Raw genomic sequence first — 15,669 nt, forward strand, 5'->3', positions numbered from 1 at the left:
AGAAAGAAAGAAAGAAAGAAAGAAAGAAAGAAAGAAAGAAAGAAAGAGAAAGAAAGAAAGAAAGGAAGGAAGAATCCAAGGAAAGGTAGGAATAGCACTTAGGCTATCAGGGTCAGAATAGCCTGGGGTTAGGAAGGAGGCTCTGAACCAGGGGTGGCTGTCTGCCAGGGCATACATATTCAAAGGATCATTCTTGTTTCCAATTTGTCATAAAAATATGCATATGGCTAAACTCTTTTGATTAAAAAAATCCATTCATTCACCCATTTACTCATTTATTCACTCCCGTACGCATCATTTATCAGTCAGTCATCCAAGAAACATTTACTGAGTATGTCGTATGAGCTTTGCTGAATGCCAGGGGAGAAAATAATAAACCACAGATCATACACTACAAGTTTAAGAGTTATTAATATCCCTAACTGAAAGTACAAGTTCGTTCTGAGAAGCCCAGTGAATAATTTACATTCAAACTTGTTTAAAAGTGAACGAATGCTAAATTGTAAGTTAGAAAAGAATAAGTTTGTCCATGATCTAGTAGTAAGGCACACTCAGTGTGGATCTTAACCATTTTAATCGAATAAGTCAATGTTTTCCTATTGCTAAACAGACATTGAAAATAATAAAGAAAAGGAAACAAAAATATAAATTTTGACTTCAAATTCCTTAAAAAGAAAAAAAAAACTATAGGTACTATTTGAACCATACATTTAAACTCCAAATCAACATTATTGCTTAAGCAATTGTTCTTTTGTGAAAAAGGATACATTGATTTTTATTTCATTAGTAGGGTATAGATTTTTAATAGACAAGGTAAATCAATAGGCAATTTAAATCAAGGCATCCATTAAACAAATCGGGTAAATTAGGATTTACTTTAGATCCGTGGTTCTCAAATATTTTGGTCACAACACCATTTTACAACTCTTAAAAATCATTGAGGACCCTAAAGAGTTTTTATTTCTGTGGATTATGTTTATCAGCAGTTATCATATCAGATATAAAACTGAATTTTAAAAATATTTGATTGATTTAAAATAACAATAAGCCAATTGCATGTTGACATAATTAACATGTTTATGACAAATGAGTTTTCTAAAACAAAAACATTTAGTGACAAGAGTGGCATTGTTTTACATCTTTGCACATGTCCTTACTGTCTGCTGGATTCTCATGTTTACTTTTGCATTCAATCTGTTGCAATATGCTATTTGGGTTGAAAAAATTCAAACTTTACGGAGATATATAGTTGAAAAGGAGAGAAGCATTTAAGTAGCCTTTTATAACTGTGGATAGTCTTCTCTGACATAACATCAAATTTCAACAAGCAGTAGTTTCTGAAAGGTAAGCTTCATTGTGGGATGTGAAATGATAACAATGAACTTTTTGTACTCTGTAACATTAAAATCCACTGGTCTATCTTACACTTTGAATGAATGGATCTTTACCTATGCATATTTTTTACAAGATTACATATTGGTAAATATCAGTTCAAATATTGATATCAAAAAGTAAATGATATGAAAAAAAAATCACATTTTTAGCCGGGTACAGTGGCTCACACCTGTAATCCCAGCACTTTGGGAGGCCGAGGCAGGCAGATCATTTGAGTTCCAGACCAGCCAGGCCAACATGGCGAAACCAGTCTCTACTAAAAATATAAAATTAGCCGGGTGTGGTGGTGGGCGCCTGTAATCCCAGCTACTGGGGAGGCTGAGGCAGGAGAATTGCTTGAACCTGGGAGTCAGAGGTTGCAATGAGCTGAGATCACTCCACTGCACTCCAGCCTGGGTGACAGAGCCAGAGCGAGACTCTGTCTAAAAAAAAAAAAAAAAAAAAAATCCGGCTGGGCGCGTAATCCCAGCACTTTGGGAGGCCGAGGAGGGCGGATCACGAAGTCAGGAGATCGAGACTATCCTGGCCAACATGGTGAAACCTCGTCTCTACTAAAAATACAAAAAAATTAGCCGGGCGTGGTGGCGGATGCCTGTATCCCAGCTACTCGGGAGGCTGAGGCAGGAGAATGGCTTGAACTCGGGAGACGGAACTTGCGGTGGGCCGAGATCGCGCCACTGCACTCCAGCCTGGGTGACAGAGTGAGATTCCGTCTAAAAAAAAAAAAAAAAAAAAAAAATCATATTTGTGAATACCTACAAATCTCACAAAAATGTCTTCAAGCGTTGTGAAGCTGACAAATTCACAGTGGAGGATCAAAATTTTCCAAAATTCTGTTTTTCTGGACGGAGTCTCACTCTGTCGCCCAGGCTGGAGTGCAGTGGCCGGATCTCAGCTCACTGCAAGCTCCGCCTCCCGGCTAGTTTTTTTGTATTTTTAGTAGAGACGAGGTTTCACCGTGTTAGCCAGGATGGTCTTGATCTGCTGACCTTGTGATCCGCCCGTCTCGGCCTCCCAAAGTGCTGGGATTACAGGCTTGAGCCACCGCGCCCGGAAGTTTTACAAAATTCTAATCTCTAAAAAGTTGAAACTTTATCATTAGCACAAAACACAAAATCAGCAAAATTAGCAAAAAATGTTAGTTCTGGCAGTGACAGTCTACTTTGTTAATTTTCCAGAAAATATCTGCCAAAATACACGACTGAATAAACATAGTTTGTATTTTCCTTGTTCATTCAAGTAAAAATGGTGTTCTGTAAATAAAGCAGCTAGCTCAGCTTGCAACTCCAGTTGATTTTCCTGAGACAACCATCTTCCTTCAGAATGCAGCAGAAGTGATTTTCACTGACTTGCTGTAATATTGGAAAGGGTTCCTGCTGTAATGTCTTTTATTTACTTTTCATCCAGCAGGCATTCAGCAATATTTGACCTTAAAATTGTAAAAGGTCTCTCAGTTATTGGTTATGCTCTTATGGTTAATGCAATATGACTACTTATTCCTAGAAGATGCTTCAGAGAGTTTTTGTTTCTAGTTCAAAAATGTGTAACAAATCATTTTTGGCATTTAAAGACCTCATCAAGTCTACAATTAAAATATTCAATTTTTCTTTTACTTTTCTTTTCTTTTCTTTTTTTTTTGAGACAGAGTCTCGCTCTGCCGCCCAGGCTGGAGTGTAGTGGCGCAATCTCGGCCCACTGCAAGCTCTGCCTCCCAGGTTCATGCCATTCTCCTGCCTCAGCCTCCCAAGTAGCTGGGACTACAGGTGCCCAACACCATGCCTGGCTAATTTTTTTTGGATTTTTAGTAGAGTCAGGGTTTCACCATGTTAGCCAGGATGGTCTTGATCTCCTGACTTTGTGATCCACCCGCCTCGGCCTCCCAAAGTGCTGGGATTACAGGCATGAGCCACCACTCATGGCCTCAATTTTTCTTCTTCAAACTATGAGTCATTGCCCTCAAAATTGACCACAATTTAATTGACACGCTGTATCATCTGAAATTTTTCTTTTTCATAAGACCCGCTTTGGCAAATTATTAACATCTAAAAAGTGAGGGAAACATAGGTTTCATCATTTGTTTGTTTCATTTAAAATTTTGCATGATTTCTTTAGAAAGTCAGAATTCTCTGTTACGTCACTTTTCACATTTTTCAGTATCTTTAGGCATAAATGGTACAATTGTGGTTGAGAAAGCAAGTCTTCTAATCTCCCCTTTGTAGACCAATAATCTTTCCTTAAATACAAGAAAAATATACTATAATTTTAAAATTCTGTATTAAAATATTATTGGACTCTAAAGTAAGTTTTAGATACAATTTAAAATATAAAAGTTTTAGTAAGATTTAAAAATTATAAAATCGCATGGATAATATGATCCCATTTATGCAAAATTATTTGTGTGTATATATAAACATAGAAAATATATGTTAGAATGTTCACTGACATGTTCATGGTGATAATCTCTGTGTGGTGGGAATTTAGCCATTTTTGCTTTTTTCCTTTATACCTTAAGTATTGCCTAAGTTTTCACATGTATTATTTAGAGCATTTTAAAAGACATTTTCTTTGTTTGTTGCAGGGAGGGAAGCCTGTTCCCTATGGTAAGCAGTCATTGTGCAAATACTCTAGGGGATGTTATAACTGCCCTAATGCATGCCGCCTTGTGATGTGATGTGGTCAGGATGAGTGGGACTAGTCAGATGATTTGATAAGTTTGTGTGGAAGTGATTTGGGAGAGAGAATTGTCCATGCTAATCAGAGCCTGCAAATGTGGATGTGAATGCCAAAACATGAATATTCTAATTTAATTTATTAAGAGAACTATAACTGTCATAGCCCACTGGATTATCAACTCATTCTCTTCCAAATCACAGAACTGATTAGAGAAAACAAATTTTAGTTATAGAATACCAGAATTAGAGAGGAACTTAGAGATTGTCTGGCTTACTCCTGTCATATTACAGACGAGAAAACGGAAAAAGTATGGGCCCCAGGAAAAAGTATGTCTTCCGGGTCACATGGAAATTTAAAACTCTGTGTGTGTGTGTGTGTGTCTGTGTGTGTGTGTGTGTGTGTGTGTGTGTGTGTGTGTGTGTTGAGGAGCAGCGTCATTTGGGAGACCTGGCACCAAGTCCACATTGGAGCCATGATTTATCAGCCCTGGAGAAACAGTGACCCACCCCTTACTCTCCATGTCTCCCTTATCGACATCTCCAAAATTTTCTGTAAGCCTCTTGTCACAGTTTCCAAGATAGCTGCTTATCCTTGTTTCATTACATTTTATTATATAACTTTCCTGTTTCCTTCAGAGGGGCCACTTCATTCTCACATATGCTATCTAAACCTTAAGGCAGAGGGAACAGCAATGTACGCTGTGTTCATGCATATTAGTATCAACCGCAGACTAAATCTTATGTGCAGACTACAGGGATCGTCTCTGTTGAATTCATTGTCTATTCTTTTAGTGTATTTACTGTAAGGATCATTAGATGGAGCAGCAGTAGCCTGGGGACTGTAGGCAATAGATTGGGAGACAATAAAGGTTGACACTCAAAAGTCTATTGAAGGTACATTCATTGCCCCCAAAATTTCTTAAACCTACAAAATGTAGAGCCAGATTGAACTGAATGTGGCTGCTTAGCAATCTCAAAATCCTTTTGGAAACAGTTGGGGTACACATTAGGATTCTTCAGGGAAACAGAACTACTAGGGGGGTGGAGAGAAGAGGAGACAGCGAGAGAGACTCACACCTGGCTTTTTCGTGTTCTTGTATTTGCTCCCCAGTCTGTCCTCAGCCCTGACCATCAAAATCCTACTCCCTGACAAAGCAGTTCAAATACCAAATCCGTTCAAAATCTTCTACAAATTTTGAAATCTAAAATAACATGTTATTCCTCTGTGCTTCCCAGAAGAATAGGTTTCTTAATGATTCTAAAAAACAAAAATGAAAAACATTCTCCCTTATACATAGACCTTTTAAAATGCATTCTTCTGGATGTAAGCATCCTGAGGACCAGGACCGTCCCTACATCTTCACAGCACAGGCACTAACGTATTCAATTCATTGCAGAGCTAGAGAAATAGGGAAGTAGAACAATTTCTCAAGGTCACCCTGCAGGACAAGAATACTTAGAGATAAGGCAAAGCCTTGTTGTAATTATCCACCCCCCACCTACTCCTGCACTCTGCCATCTGGGGTCACCTCATCCCCACCTGTATATCCAGACTGCCCTGATTCTGGCCTGAATATAAGGGGTGCAAAATCAATGTATTAGCTCAGCCTGAGTTCAGCTAACTTTGTTCTTGCCTTGGGCTCGTAAGTTCAGACCTTGAAGGGCTAGATTTTCTGCTCTTCAGCTCATGCCCTCATAGCCAAGGTGAAACAATTATGAGCTTATGAGAGTTTCACAAGACCACGGCCTTGGGTAGGGAATGAAGCTATGGGCTCAGGAGTCAAAAGATCTGGATGTGAGTTCTAAATGTTACTCCCAGCAGCTGAGGAACTTGGTTAATTATGCAACTTCCCCTAGCATCTATTTCCCCATCTGCAAAGTAAGAATTATTAATACAATGCAGCTCGTAAGGTTTAGTGAGGAAGATATGAGATGCAGCTTGTGAAAGCGCTTTACAACATTGCTACAGATCTCAGTTATTCTTGAGATCAGGTCCCCCATGGACTTCTCACTCCAGCCCTTCTGCCCCAGAAGCACTTTAAATGAGGGGCCTGGTCCCAATACACCAACCTTTCAACTAGGGCCAGATTAAGATCTTTATATAAACTAATGTAAGTGTAAGGAATTATAACACAACATTCTTGTATTTCCTAGGACAATAGCTTTGAAGCTATTTTTGAAATAGAACGTTCTTTCAATAGGATGCTCATGGCCCCAGCTTTGCTGCCCCGAGCACATTGTGGGATCAGCCTAGTGGTGAGCCAGCATGGCCTTCCTCTGGCTTTCATGACCTGAGGCCTGGCTTTATCCTGACTAGATCAGCTGAAGCCTCCATCCCTGACCACCCTGGTCTAACTCACTTGTTCTAGAAATGATGAGGTAGGAGAAAAGATCAGCAAATGGCACAGTTTAGATGGGAAAAGAGTTTCCCATCTAAACTGTTTCCCATCTAAACCCATCTATAAGATGGGAAGAGTTCTTACCTTGACATCAGTCATTTTAGACAGGGCAAGCCAGTCAGGTGAGATGAGAGCAGATGGCTCATACTTGATGAGAGCAGATGGCTCACGCTCATACAGGAGTGACTCTGGTTGAGTGAGGCAGAACTGTTTTCTCTAGGTGAGATCTGAGAGTTTGATATGTATCTTCTGTGCCAGAAGGCATGACCAGCTATTCCAATTCAGAAATTGTGCTACTTACCCTTCCTTTCCTCTCCTGCCTCCTTTCTCATGACTGGAGCATTTTAGCAGATGGGAACACTGGGTCCTCCATGTACCTGGCCTTACTGCCTTTATAGAGCTCCACCAATCCCTTCACTCCTACGGCCTTAACTCCTCTTACCTGTTGATATGGTTTGGCTCTGTGTCTCCACCTAAATTTCACCTCGAATTGTAATAATCCCCATTGTCAAAGGCAGGACCAGGTGGAGATAATTGAATCATGGTGGAAGTTCTTCCTGTGCTATTCTTGTGATAGTGAGTTCTCACAAGATACGATGGTTTTATAAAGGGCCTCCCCCTTTGCTCAACACTCATTCTCTCTCCTGCCACCCTGTGAGGATGTGCCTTCTGCCATGGTTGTAAGTTTCCTGAGGCCTCCTCAGCCATGTGGAATTGTGAGTCAATTAAATCTCTTTCCCTTATAAATTACCCAGTCTCAGGTATGCCCTTATAGCAGCATGAGAACAGATTAATACACCCATTTACCAGTCTGAAAGAGCTTTCAGATAACCTTGCCTGAAGGTAAAGCTAACCTTTATAACTTAAGCTTCAGTGCCTCCTCCAGGAATCCTGTTATGATTCCTTAATATGAGGTGAGGGATTCTGTCTCTACCTCACTTTTTGCATATTTCTGACGTAGCATTTATTATGATGCACCATAATTGCTGCATTAAAATAAATACTAAATAATAAATGTGTATTTATTTGCATGCCTAATTAAACTAAGAACTTTTTCATTAACGTAAAAAATTACACTAAAGGATGGAACTATCACCCCAGAGTAGACTCAGAAGACATCAGAAATTCTAAGACACCAAAGAGATCAAATTGATGGGTGACAATACAGATATAAATAAACAAGCTCTTCCAAATACTTCCATATCACTTAGGTGCTTGCCAATGCTGGAGAAAGGGAAATCCATATCATCTGTGGGTTTTGACTACGTGTGGGTAGAGGTTCATCAGCTTGGCAAAGTGCCAAATGCTAAAAGACGTCAGCCCATGGACTATGACTTGGAAATAAATTATGTAGATAGTCATTGCTTTCTTATTTTCTTTTCACTTGCCTGCCATGCTGTGATTTAGCATTTATGAGCTCTGCAGTGAATCACAGTATTTTTAAGAAAATAGAAGATCCTTTTCCTCTTTACTCTAAGGTTACATAGAAATTTGTTATGAAATAAAAACAACATTAACGTTCTCTGAAAATATTCCCTTGGAACATACCTTCTAGGGCTCTCCAAAAGCTCCAAAGAAGGGTTTCTAAATGTTTCCTTTAAAGAATAACTTCAGTCTAGCACTTCTCAGAGGAAATGCCAGCCTCAATTTTTCTTGGCTCAACTTCATTTCAAAAATAGTACACTCTGTTCTTCCTCCGCTGAAGCTCTGCTCCCTAATCCCAGGAATAAAAGGAGTCACAGCAAAGCAGCTGTATTTCATAGATAATAAAGGTAAGAGCAAAAGTAATGATATTGAAGACAAAAGTACATTAGAGAGAATTGACAAAACCAGAGACTCATTATTTAAAAAATGCTAATAACTAAAACTTTGAAAACACTGATGAATGAGAGGAGAGAGAGAGAGAGCAGGTAAACAGTAGAAATAAAAAAATGGCTTTAACTGCAGATATAGAAAGAATATCAAAAATAAGAAAATAATTTGAACAAATTTTTTGCCAGTAAATTAGAAAAGTTAGATAAAATAAACCATTTTCTAGGCAACATGCTAGCAAAAATGATTCAAAGAAAAAAATCACAGAACAAAATAGACTTAAAAATATTAAAGATAATCTATAAGGAATTTTTAAAACTCTGCCCATGGGTTCGCGGAAGAGTGCTGAAACAATTTTACAAGTGAGATCTTCCAACTGTTAATGGAGCAGATTCCTGTCATGTAGGAATTATACCTTAGATTCTTATGCTAGAATGTCATAGATATGTGTTTCTCACCTTCATTAGGCCTCATCTTCCATCTATCAAAGTATAAGTTTATCCATGTAGAAGGCTGGCTTATACATTCTTTCCTAGAAATGTGTTCTAGATCTTCTCTAGGACAAGGAGGGACCTTGTACCCTATGGTGGAACACCTAGATCCTAGAAGAGACCAGGTTTGAGTTTTTTTTCCTCTGTTAAAAAACAAACAAACAAACAAACAAAAAAAAAGGAGAAACAGGAGAAAAAAACCCAAAACCTGGTCTGTTCTAAGATCCATGTGTTTCCTTAAAGTCTTAGTTTGATTATGTCACAGGTAGTATGAGTGACTCCATTTTGGTTTAGTCGATTCTGTTGGGGCCTTGTGCATGAGTTCAGTCGAAAACAATAGCCTCCCATAATTTTGTTAAAAAATTCCCCCTTTTTCATCTCACTTAGGTTCTCACTTAGGTGAGAGTGTGACCAAAAATTAAGGCTTTTGTGTCACTCTTAAGTTACCATCATTTTGGGTTTCTGGTCTCAGCATGTCATTCATAGGTTACAGTGCCCTCATGGTCACACATTTCTTTCAGCTCTTGTCATTCCAGCTGGAGAGACCATTTGACATTCTAGAGATGGCTGAATGCAAACATTTAAATCTTTTGAGAGAATACAGCATACCAGAGAGACTACTATTATGAATATTAGGAGCATAACACAAAGAGTTTCCCAAGATCCCCATAAACCAAACCACCTAAAATTAAATGATAAAAGAATAAGCTAGATAAATATTCTGCCTGCTTAACTAAGCTGTCTCTTCATTAATCCCCTACAACTGCATCTCTTTAATAGCTGGTGTGATGTATTTCTCCATAGGCCCCAAGTGCCAGCGGCTGCACAGATACTTCTCTGTTCAGCCAGTAAGTACTCCAGAGCAATTCTATTATTTAGCATAACTCTCACAAGATAATTTAAAGTCTGCTTTGCAACCATAGCCTTTACAGTAGAATCTGCCATAGAGCTTATCATGAGGGATACATTTCTAATCATGTCTCTTTTGCTCCAAACAATGGGGGAAAAGGACTAGATAAATAATGCCCTTCTAGAAGAGTGAAGGCCTCCTGGCAATGTTCTCTTTAACTCACGATGTGGGTTAAGAAGAGTGAACCAATGTGTTGTTTCTGATTGATTATGAGGCCACATATGTGTCTTTAAAATTTCTCACCATTCATTGGGCCTCATCTTCCATCTATCAAGGTATAAGCTCATCCATGTATAAAAGCTGGCTTCAAAAGCCTTCACAAATAAAGTATACACAATGAGTGCACACAACAAACCCCCTTTTCACTTCTCTTGTTCACAGAGGCCTAAGCAAGGGAAAAATATTCAAAGATAAAAGTCTCATGATAGTAGAGAAGTCTTGATCCACGATCTTAGGAAAAAGCTGTTCATATCAAGGATGCAATCTTCTTCTGGGGAGAAACTTCCCTGGTTAGCTTTACCTTAAGGGTTCCAATGGATATAGTTCCAAGAGTGTGGATGAACCCTTCTCAGTTGTGAAATTATGAGTCCAAGATTCAAGCTCCTGAAGTTTTGCTACAGTGTGGATGCCAAGGGCAGTCTTTCTCTGATGTTCTCAGAAGATCTGATCTTCAGGTTCTAAATTATGAAGGGGTTGATGGTCCTCAGTAAGTGAACCATGAAATGCTTTCTTTACCTGGTGAAAATACATGGTGGTATAATAATCTACTGTTATAATGTCATCCCTCTTGCATGGGAAAGCTGTTATACAACCAGAAAACATGCATTGAAAATGACAACTGAATAAAATCCCTCTATAAATGTCTGAATGGCCCATCAAGTTGCCAAATGTACCTAAAGCTTTGTCTTCCAAGGAATATGGGTTTAATAAACCAAACATTGGTCATAAACTATTTTAGCAATTTAGAAATCACCACACCAATATATATTTAATTTGGATCATTTTATCTTTTCCATGATGAGTCACAAAATGCAGAACTTTTAGTAATAAAAGTTTTGAGGACTCAGAAAGGACAAGGCAGCCCTCCTGGTTCTCCATGAGTCCATGCTTAATGTTGAACTTATGTTCTCTTGAATACCAGTTGTTTATCCAATTTAGGTGCATAGCACTGAGAACTAATGGGTTATCATAGGTAACTTGACTTAGACCATGGAGTTCATTCAAATTGTATATCTAAACAATTTCAGTATTGGTTGATTGAGCATGAAAATCTGGCAAAGTATTTTCTTGGTATTCAATTAATTTTTGTTCTACTTGGGTTAGTAGTTTTATAAACCAATCAGTCTTTTCATTAAAGTTCTAGGAATTCTTACCTGTATTCAAGAGTGCTTTTCAGGGTCCTTTCCATCCTTTCATAAACTTCCTAAAAGATATTATATTCTAGGATTTTGAGTGCTTGCGAAGTTTTCAGAAGCTGCATCAGAATTAAGCAATTAACTGTGGAAATGACTTTAGACAGTCATAAAGACACAATTGACATGGGAATTTGGTTATTTCTGTGATCTACAATAACTGACATAATAGCTGATATGGTTTGGCTCTGTGTCCCCACTGCAATCTCATCTTGAATTGTACTCTGATAATTCCCATGTGTTGTGGGAGGGTACCAGTGGGAGATAATTGAGTAATGGGGGTGGTTTCCCCTATACTATTGTCATGGTAGTGAATAAATCTCACAAGATCTGATGGTTTTATCCAGGGTTTCCGCTTTTGCATCTTCCTCATTCTCTGTTTGCCTGCTGCCATCCATGTAGGACAGGACTTGCTCCTTCTTGCCTTCCACCATGATTGTGAGGTGTCCCCAAGCCATGTGGAGCTGTAAGTCCAATGAAACCTCTTTCTTTTGTAAATTGCTCAGTCTCAGGTATGTCTTTATCAGCAGCATGAAAATGGACTAATACGATAACTGTAATTATGATTGATAGTATATATATAGTCACATTAGAATTTTAGGAATCTCATACAATTTTGGAACATATATTAACATTCACTAAAATATAACCTGAAGAAAATTAAGCATTAATTTTTATTTTGACAATACTTCCCACGTAACTTAACATGTCAAATAATCCTGTTTACCTCTATTTTGGATGCTTCAGGGGCCCTCTATAGCATCCCAAAGTTAGAGGTTGGAAAAGAAAGACAATTTTGAAGCTGAAATTTGATTTTGGGAAACCTATCAAATATGTTAAAGATTTCAAACACTTGATATTATAAAATAGAATTCCAGGTCACCATAAGTCATTTATTTTGCCAAAATAATGACTCAAAAATTTCAAAAAGGCAATAACCTTTACTTATTGATAGAGGAACATTTAGCTTTCCAATCTGTCTCTTGTCTTTCCCTTCTTTTTCCTGTAGTTTATTTAAAAGGCAGGCAAAAATCTTTCATTATCCTTTAATATTAGATGAAAATCTTGTTCAAGAGAGAAAGCCAAATTTCACCCTTGCATTAGTGTACTATTAATGTCAACCCCAATCTTCAATAAAACTTTACAGACAAATCTACCCAATCTTAATTAGTTTTTTTTTTTTTTTTTTTTTACAATAGCTACAAAGAAAATTAAATACCTAGGAACTAATTTAACCAAACAAGTGAAATATTTCCACAATAAAAATTATAAAACACAGGTGAAAGAAATTGAAGAGGACACACACAAAAATGGAGAGATTCCATGTTAATAGATTGGAAGAACCAATTATATTTAAATGTCCATACTACCCAAACCAATCTAGAGATTCAATGCAATCCTTATCAAAATACCAATGACATTCTTCACAAAAGAAAATAAACAATCTGAACATTTTTAAGCAACCACAAAAGATCCAGGATAGCCAAAGCTATTCTGAGCAAAAAGAACAAAACTATAGGAATCACATTACCACTTCAAATTATACTACAGAGCTATAGTAACCAAAACAGCATGGTACTGGTATAAAAACAGACACATAAACCAATGAAACAGAATAGATAATGCTAAAGCAAATCTATGCATCTTCAGTGAACTCATTTTTGACAAAGGCTCCAAAAACATACATTGGGGAAAGGACAGTCTCAATAAATGGTGCTGGGGAAACTAGATATCCATATGTGGAAGAATGAAAGTAAACACTTATCTCTTGCCATATATAAAAATAAAATGGATTAAAGATTTAAATATAAAACCTTATACAAAGAAACTCCTACAAGAAAACACTGGAGAAAATCTCCAGGACATTGATCTGGGGAAAAATTTTCTTAGGTAATGCCCACAAGCACAGACAACAAAAGCAAAAATGGATAAATGGAATCACATCAAGTTAAAAAGCTTCTGCACAGTGATAGAAACAATAAAGAGACAACCCATACAATGGGAGAAAATATTTGCAAATTGCCCATTTGACAAGGGAGTAAAAAACAGAATATATAACAAGCACAAACAACTCAATAGAAAAAGAATCTAATAATGGGCAAAATACTTGAATAGATGTTTTTCAAAAGACAACATGCTAATAGCAAACAGTTATATGAAATGGTGCTCAACATCACTGGTCATCAGAGAAATGCAAATCAAAGCTGCAGTGAGATATCATCTCACCTCAGTTAAAATAGCTTTTATCCAAAAGATAGATGATAATGAATGCTGTTGAAGACATGGACAAAAGGGAACCCTTGCACATTGGGAATGTAAATTACTACATTGGTAATTGGTGGGAATGTAAATAACTACAACCACTAGAAAATAGTTTAGAGGTTCCTCACACAACTAAAGATAGAGCTACCATATGATCCAACAATCCCACTGTTGGGTAATACCCTAAAGCAATGAAATCAGGATATTAAAGAGATATCTGCACTCCCATGTTTATTAAAGCACTATTTTCAATAGCTAAGATTTGGAACCAACTTAAGTGTCCATCAGCAGACAAATGGAAAAGAAAATGTGGTACATGTACACGATGGAGTACTATTCAGCCATAAGAAAAGAAGACCCTGTCATTTGCAATAACATAGATGGAACTGGAGGTTATTATGTTAAGTGAAATAAGCTAGACACAGAAAGACAAACTTTGTACGTTCTCACTTATTTGTGAGAGCTAAAAATTAAAACAATTGACTCCTGGAGATAGAGACAAGGATGGTTACCTTAGGTTGGGAAGGGTAGTGAGAAGATTGGAAGGAAGTGAGGATGGTTAATGGATACAAAAAAGTAGAAAAAAATGAATAAGACCTAGTGTTTTAAAGCACAACAGGGTTACTACAGTCAATAATAATTGTACATTTAAAAATAAGAGTGTAATTAAATTGTTTGTAACACAAAGGATAAATGTTGGAAGTGACAAATATTCCATTTACCCTGAGGGGATGATTACATATTGTATGCCTGTATCAAAATATTCCATATATCCCATAAATATATATACCTACTATGTACCCATAAAAATTAAAAATTAAAAAAAGAAAAGCACTATAGAAACATAAGCCATTATTATTGGCCAAGAGAACAAAAAATAGAATATTTAAGTGTGAACACACCTCCAAGAATGTTGCTCTACATCTCACAGAACACCTCTTGCACAAATGTAAAGCCTTCCTCTGCAGCCCAAGCTTGTATGTTGGGGCTTGAGGGAACTGGTAGTTATCTGAGAGAGTCATTCTGGCACAATAGGACAGAGCTCCAGGGTTTCATTACTGAGTGCACAGGTGGCACTTTCTCATAGTACTTTTGAATCTGTACTCTTCCTGAAACTACCTTGAGTGCAGGAAACCCTGTCTTTGGTTTCCTTTGCCATTTCCTAACTAGTTGAGGGAGAGTGTACTTTCTCCTAACGGTTTATTGTGCAGAATTTCCACCTCAGTTTAGAATAATAAATTCAATATTTTAAAATATGACAAGTATGTATATTTAAAAATACCACAAAATATATGAAATGTAACAAAACCTAGATGTTGTGTAATGATTTTCTGTGATTTTTTTCCTTAAGTAGGTGGCTATTCTGAGAATTGCCTGTGACAATTCTTGTATAAATAAATAACTTGCTCAGAATGTGGAAACCCTCAGCATAACAAACACTTGGATGTATTTTACTAAAAATTTCAGGCTTTTCCTTCACACGTTTAAAGAGCAACTGCAGAGCACAAATAACTGCTTTTCTCAGCATGTTTTAAATGAGGAAATAGAATTGTAATGCAGTATTCTCTCTCTCTCTCTCTCTCCAATTTCATCTCCGTCTACTTTTCTTGCTTATTTTAAGGACATCTACACAGGCTGACTGTGTAGATGTGACACTACAATAAAAACAGTCCCCTTGCTGTTCCAATCACCATGGCCTAAGAGGGCTAATCAGAAAATCCTGTGTCAGAACATAAACTCTGAATTTGAAAAGGAAAGTTGCCAACACATTTTTAGCTTTACTTCCAAGTTCCCAGTTGATATAAAGCTGTGAAAGAAAAATAACTTGGGACCCCAATTCATTATGCCAAAAGGAACAAACGAAGCTGAAAGCTGAGTCATGCAAGAAGCTGCCTTTCCTTTTGTTCCTAAGCAGATAGCTGGAGATAAAAAGTTAAATATCTCCAGAGGTTGCTTATCTTACGTAAAGTGCCAATTTATTGAGCATGAGATGAATACATAATTGACTATTCCTGTACCTGCTCCTTTTCTCTTACAACTCGGGGATTACTATACTCTACCTCTCTCCCCTCCAGCCTACATTTTCCCTTAAATATTGAAGCCCTCAAATTTATCTTTGGAGAAAGACTCAGACCACAGACTGTTCCTGTGGGTCCATGTTATTTTCTTCCAGGCATGTCTTTAACCTTGGCAAAATAAACTTCTGAATTGATTGAGACCTGTCTCGGATATTCTTTGGCTTATAAACTGGTGGTCAGTGGAACAGACGAGGTGGCCTGATCTTTGACAAATCTATCCTTGCTTGGTACCAGCTTG

The 15,669-nt window shown here is 37.4% G+C and overlaps 1 long non-coding RNA gene across 2 annotated transcripts in view; it reads right to left on the reverse strand.

Moving 5' to 3' along the window:
* The window catches only part of LOC111538040, a 14,180-nt gene extending 2,800 nt beyond the window's left edge, over nt 1–11,380 (reverse strand). The window contains exons 1-2 of one of the 2 annotated variants that reach the window (XR_002730192.1): nt 11,053–11,380; nt 10,200–10,414 (exon numbers count right to left, since the gene is read on the reverse strand). This is a non-coding gene — a long non-coding RNA (uncharacterized LOC111538040). Of the gene's footprint in view, nt 1–10,199 lie in introns of both variants that reach the window. The other variant, XR_002730191.1, reaches the window with a different exon arrangement.
* Nucleotides 11,381–15,669: the final 4,289 nt, after the last annotated feature.

This window comes from Piliocolobus tephrosceles, chromosome 5, assembly GCF_002776525.5.
Source record: "Piliocolobus tephrosceles isolate RC106 chromosome 5, ASM277652v3, whole genome shotgun sequence".
Lineage (NCBI taxonomy): Eukaryota > Metazoa > Chordata > Mammalia > Primates > Cercopithecidae > Piliocolobus > Piliocolobus tephrosceles.